Here is a 6839-nt window from a genome sequence, read left to right as displayed (position 1 = left end):
TATGAGAGGATGAAATGACCCCACTATGTCCTATATGCAACTTGCAGGAAGAGCAGAAGGATAAATTAAATGTTTGTGAGAAATGCAAAATGCTAAGCCATTAGTTGCAGTCCTTCCCAAGATCATCTGCTGTCTAATTGTATTTCCTGCCTTACTGTGGCTTAGGTCAATTGTCAGCATGAGAAAGGAAGAAAAAAAATAAAATCCAATCATTGCTTCCTCTACTAATTGGCAGCCTCAACAAAGTAGAAGTAGAGCCATGAAGACTGGACTCTCTCATCCTGCTTGTCAGAGCAGAGATTCTCTGCTAGGGATGGGGATCTGCCACAGGCTGCACTCTTCCCCAGGGGATGCAGCTGCTTCTCCAACAGAAGAAAATAAATACAGGAGGGTGGGGAAGAAGGTGTGGGGGTCTGACAAGCAGAAACATTACTGAGCCAGCCCTGCTGGAAGACTAAAAGGAAAAATGCGCATGGTCACGTTCAAGGGAAGATCTTTAAAAGATCCCACAAAAGGATGGCAGGGGAAATAGGAAAGAGCAGCTGAGGAGGACAGGCTAAACACAAGGAGAGATCTATGGTTCCTCCATCCTTAGGAGAAGAAGGAAAAAGGAACATAGATAAACTCAGTGCCATGGCTTATTTCTGCTGCAGCTCTTCCTCCCCCTCCCGTCCTCCTATGCGTTTTGCTTGAGGGTGCAGCATAGTAACCTACCACAGTCTCAAAATAAAGTGTAGTGGGGGGCAATCCAAAAAATACCCGCCTGGAGAAAGGAATCTCTTAAATATGATGATCAAAGTGTTCAGATATTAACAGACGAGAATGGTTTATGAATCTGGATTAGCTCAGAATCCATTTGATTATTTTTAAACCTCTAAGACTGAAAGCTATAAACCTACCTAAGAGAAATGCCACTTATATTAAAATGAGCAGTGAAATCTTGATTAATTGAGTTGCAAAAGAAACGGATCTAAAAACAGGCACTGGAGGAACATAAGTGCATTACGCATTTGGGTTTTGCTTTTGGAAGAATTCAAAACCAGATCTTTCTGCCAATGCTTATCTGAAAATATGATAATCTAAGCCTGAACTCAGGTGTCGGTGGGTCACTGTCCCTGTGATGCCATCTCAGGACCAAGATCACCATGCCTCAGGCTGGCTGTCTTAGAAGCTCTTCCCTACTGAAGTCCAAGGTAGGAGTGTCTACTGGATCAAAACATAGGCACTATGCTAGTTACTCCTTGTGTGGTTTTGGGGTGGCCAGAGTGTCCCCCTACTTGGAGCCTGGGATAAATGCTGCTGTGCAGTGTGTTGGTTAAGCTGAAGGGTGATTTGTCCACAGAAAGAGCTGCCAGAACAGAGGGAGGGGATGTCACCTGGTATGCTTTTTATCGCCTTAGTTCTGGATTTATAAGGCAAAAAATTAAACAGCAGATTTCAAGCGTAACTTCCTGTAAAGTTTTACTTTCGCACCGGCAACACGTCTGTCTGGAAACAGTGTTTCAGGAGGGAGGTCTGGTCAGCTCCTTTTATTTGTTTCCTCTGATTCATGGCAGTCGCTTGCACACACTCAATCTGCCTTCACTGTGGCACTGCTGGACAGAAGCACCGGCATGTGAAAGGTAGGGATCCTCTGGAGCTAGCGGTGCTTCAGGTAATGTCCTGAGCAGCCGTCTTCTCCTTCATATTGCTTCTCTGGATATTTTTAAGCTAAATACACATCAGAGGCCAATGTATGCTGAGCAGCAAAGGGCATCTTCCAAACCCAATAAAACACACTTCCATCACGTCTTAAAATCTAGTTGTACCTTTCTTTGTGTTCATTAATCATGAATCTCCTTGTTCCAACTCCGGGTCTAAGCCTACACTTCAGCCTTCTGCATCTCGCCTCAGGGGATTCCCTTTTTCTTTCCTATGTTGCCCCCTTAACGCAGTTCTGCAATTTTTGTGCAGGCTGAACTGCTTCCTACCTGTTCATTTTCATAGTTTTAGGGCCAACTTCTAACTTCTCCCCCGCCATAGTCAAACCTTACAGTTCTATTCTTTCACCCTCCTTATAAAAAACAGGGCTTCTTATTTTGCAATGGCTTTTTTTAGCCATCTTCCAGGATGGCTAAAACTTTGTGGATACCAGAGCCTTATCTCTGCTTCCCACTGCTCTCCTTCCCTCCACTGATTATGCAGCTTTTCAAATGAATTTGATCACTCCTGTACACATCATGTCTCTCTTGCATCCCCTCCACTGACTCCCTCTTATCCACCATATAGCATTGGGACATCTTGTCCTTGTCATCAGCACATAACTCCATCTCCTACCTCATCCTGCTGGACTGGCTGGGGGCCTGTTCTACCATATCAAGACCGTCCCATTAATTGCTTCCTGCCAGTCTGCTCCCCATCCCTCCAGCCTCTGCCTGGGACACCCACCCCAGCCTTCCCTCTGTCCTCCACTCTTCTTCCCATAAGCTCTCACTTGAACATTTTCTGCTCCAAAGAGTCAGTAGCAATGCACACTGACAGGTGGACACAGGTAAGTACACAATGCTGTAGACTTGTTGCTGCCCTAACTTATCAGCTCCCCCATTCCTGGTGTTCATCTCTCTATAAAGCACACTGTGATTTGAGAGCTACATAATTATAGCTGCAATTAAACGTCCTATTCAGAGACTGCATTGCTTATTCCTCACTATTTTCTTTAGCGAGAGCTTCCATTCATGGTTTGGCTCAAGTGCAAAGGAACTCTACAGCTGTCTTTCTTTTTTTTTTTCTTTAACCTCCTCCCCTTGCAGAAGAAACCAAAGTAAATGTAGGTGATGTTGATTTGGGTTTTATTTTTTAAGCTCTTCCCTGTAGAAATCCTGTGAAGTCGAGTAGTATTTTCCTCATTTTACAGATAGGGAACTGAGGCAGAGCAGACGACTTGGCCAAGGCCCCGCAGGGTAGCTCAGCTGAATTCTGAACTGCAACCAGTTTTGAGTCCTTGCGTATACGGGAGTTGAAAGATTAAGCAAGAGACCTGGGTCAGCACTATTTCTTACAAGAAACTGCCTCAAACTGTTGCCCTGTGAATGGGAGCAAGTGGGGAAAACAGCTAAAGGCCATTCTGTGCGTGCTCAGTCAGCAAATACCTTGCTGCAAAAAATGAGCCCATGATCACAGTTGTTCCTTTCTGCTCTCTTCAGAGGACTCTTTTACCTATTTATTCTCACATGGAAACAACAGCTGAAAAACTGAGTGGGAGGCCAGAAGCGCTTGACTCAGTTGTGGCAATTCTCCAATTCAGCAGCTAGGTTTTCTCCCTGAGGCGGCGTAATATGACAGAAAGGAAGCATCTGAAAGCATTTCTTCATCCTCCAGATTGTAGTCTGTCACTGCTGCTGCAGAAGTGACACACCTACCTTCCACCGCCTGCAGCTCTTTGGGTCGCTGGAGGGAGAACGGTGAAGGCAAACGCTTCTTCCTCTCCACCCTGAAATCACTTTGTTTCAGGCTTTTTAGTTCTGCCAATACTTGGACATGACTAATGCACCCGTCCCTGTGCTGGGCTGGCAGCGCTTGCAAATGAAACTTCAGACTCGGGACAAGCAGAGCGCGCCTTGCTGCGCACGTAACAGTCTATCCACAAACTCCTGGATCCCTTGGGGAGAAGAGCGTGAAGAAGACGCAATCTCCACCAAAACTTTGCCAGTTTTTCTGTGGTGCCAGCCAGCACAGGGAAGGACTGTAGTGTTTAATAACAGCCGTGGCACAGGCACCTATTTATTTACTCTTGCATTTCAAGACAGCAAAGCCCCATGACCTCAGGCTAACCTGCAGATGGGACACTGCAAAGTGGAATACACTCTCTTGTATCCTCCATCCCTTAGACCATTCTGTTTTCTTTGCAAAACTAATTTCTAACCAGTTGCTGCTGTTTAGGGGGGAAGGGGGGGGGCCAAACAAAACAAAAACACCCAAACAAAACAAAACCCCAAAAGGTAGTATGGTTGGTAAGAGATATTTTGGTAAACCGTGGTTTTGTTTTGGAGGATACCGCACCTCAAAAAAAGGCTTCTCCTATACAGCTTTCAACCACTTTATCACAAAATGATACTTCCTTTTTAAAATCTGCCCCTGTTTTTACTCCTATTTTGCATGCAGATGCTGACTGCTCTTGTGAGAAATAAGATGCAGGTGAGGGGGAAGGTATCAGAATTTTATTCCTAAAGAGCTGAGCACCCAAAGGTTTATAACAAGAGCTTGTAGCAGTTTATATCACAAGAAGAACACTGCTGGGAAATTTATCAAAGAATATATCATGAGGTGGGCTATTTAGGGACTGAAATTACACAGGAAAGGCTGGCAAGAGAGATGTATGCTCAGGACAGGCGCAGTTACAATTAATGCTAAATATAAGGTGTCATATCTTTATCTAATACACAACCTGCACTGCCTTGCAGAGAAAAGTGAAGCAATTAGGCCCAAGTAACCAGAATATACGTGGGAGGTGTTTGAAGGCAGAAGATTTAAAACACTGTAATGGGGTTGGGGGAGGGTTACAATAAGAGGTAATATTTCCTGATAGGTTAGTTTACATCCTTTGGAAAATGTTTTGGAACCAGACCAGAACAGTAAGCAAGACCTTAACCAGGACTTGGCTGGGATGACACCTAAACAAAGGTGAAAAGCAAAGAGACCCAACCCTGCCTACACACACAGCCCCTCCAGCGAGTAATCCCCAGGAACAAAATAAATCAAAGGACTGATATTGTAGTTCTGCGTGGATCTGCAGCTGCCTCAGCCCAGTTCAAAAGCAGGCTTCCCCTTTCTTCTTTCTCTGGAGCCAGTGCTAAGGGCAGAGAGGAAAACCTGAGCTGAAACAATAATGACCCTCTTCCAGAGTGGAAACTGGAATTCACTCCTGGATCCCAGAGGGGCAGGGCCAGGCACAAGTATTTCCCCCCACCCTGCCTGCCACGTTTGTTCTTCTCCAGTCCCGAAGGGTTGGGTTACCTCTGCGGCAGAGAGGGCAGTTTGTTTGCACAGCCCTTTTACCAGTCTTTCAGGTGAGGCTGTCAGCCAGAGGGTCAGGGTATATCAAAAGCGACTGAATCATCAGACCTTATAAAAAATTCCATATAGGAAACACGTGTTGTTGGAATGTATTGCTGTGAGAATGGAGAGAGGGGAATGAAACGCATGCATGCAGTGGGAAAGGGTCTCTCTCAGCTTTTGCACAGCTCCTTGCCCCTATTTATTGTATCAACACATGGACAACACTTTGTATTTTAGAGTGAGAGGTGGGGGCTAAGCATTTCATCACAACAAACTGAAAAATCTCTGCTGCTTTTCCTTGGATGTGGGAAATGTTTGCTTTACTTTTAAATATAAAACTAAACATTTATTTGTGAACCTTCTGTTGCTTTCATGTGGGAGCCTTAGCTGAACACAAAGGACTACATTGCGCAGCTACAAGTGAATAGAGCACCTAGGATTAAAGAGATTTTACTTAGCCACACATGAAATATGAGGCAGTACTGGTGGCAGCCTCTAGTACTGAAAAGAATACCCCAACAAGCAGTTTAGTGAGCACTGGAACTAACAAAGCCTCATCTCCTGTGTATTTGTATATTGTGGTTGATTGACTAGGGTGTCTAAGATGGCATAAACTTCATTTGAAGCTTTTCATACAGATCAGGCACTTATTAGTGGAATATATATATATATTTTATGGAATGTCTGAAATCTAATAAGGCATGAACCCACTTTGTAACTTTCCCTCTTGGGGGCTGTGATAGGGTCTCTTTTTGCTACCAGGTCATTTATTTTCACGAAATCGGTTGGGATGTAATTACGCTTCTGCAGAACTTGTTCAAAATCTGCCAGTGCGTTCAAAAGTTATTAGAGAGATGGACAGACAGGTGGACAGATGAAGACACCAGGACCACGTAAGCCTCATTTCCATTGGAAATCAGGCTAAAAGAACCTATATTAAAATTCATTTTTAAAGGAGCCTTGATAGGCAGAGGAGTAGACCTTTGCAACGTGCAATTTCAAATTTTAAGTGAATTTCATGCCAGGAAAAGCTATCGATGACAGTCAGGAATACTAAAATTCTCCCTTCTACCTAAAGGAGAGGAACAGCACAGCCTCACCTCATCCTTGGCTTTTTAAGCTAACTCACACTGAGCACAGGCAATTGCTTATAGAGAGGAGACAAACAGCAACTCCAGCAGCTCTGTCCCTACAGTTTCTTTTGGTACACGTGAGTGATTAGGACTAATCACGTATGTAAAGCACTGCAAGTGCCTCTGAATGTATTTCACCGATGCCTTTCCTTTATCCCTTGCTTATCCCTGCCAGCTCTGTCCCTGGGCTGCAAGGGGGAAGGCACGACTTTTTATCCTTTGTGTATGCCCTGCAAACCACAGCGGGGCCTGAATCTCCATTAGGGCCCCTGGCAACTATCGCATACCACACAAAAAATCGTAATTTAATGATAAATACCCCCTGAGCTGGGGGTATTTATTCAGCCAGAGATGAGGAGCGGGGCTGTTTGTATTCCCAGCTCTGACAGCAGCCTTCTGGGCGGCCTTGGGCAAATCCCTCTCTTGTCTTCCCCTCCATAAGGAGGGTACTCAGGGTACCCACCTTCTGCTTTTCCGGAGCAGCTGAGCTGCTACTGCTGCTCTGGAATTGGATTTGGAGCAGACTGGCTAGCTGCCAGCTGCAGCCTGCTGGCAGACCATGGCCTGTGGCCAACATGGTGCTCTTTGCCTGTGCCCCCAGCCCCACTCATGTCCCCCCTTTTCCCCATGGGCACCCCTCGGTGGCCGCCCATGTCTGGAAAGCTGGGGGGG

Source organism: Charadrius vociferus, unplaced genomic scaffold, assembly GCF_000708025.1.
Source record: "Charadrius vociferus isolate BGI_N301 unplaced genomic scaffold, ASM70802v2 scaffold346, whole genome shotgun sequence".
NCBI lineage: Eukaryota > Metazoa > Chordata > Aves > Charadriiformes > Charadriidae > Charadrius > Charadrius vociferus.
Note: the sequence above shows the minus strand (reverse complement) of the source record.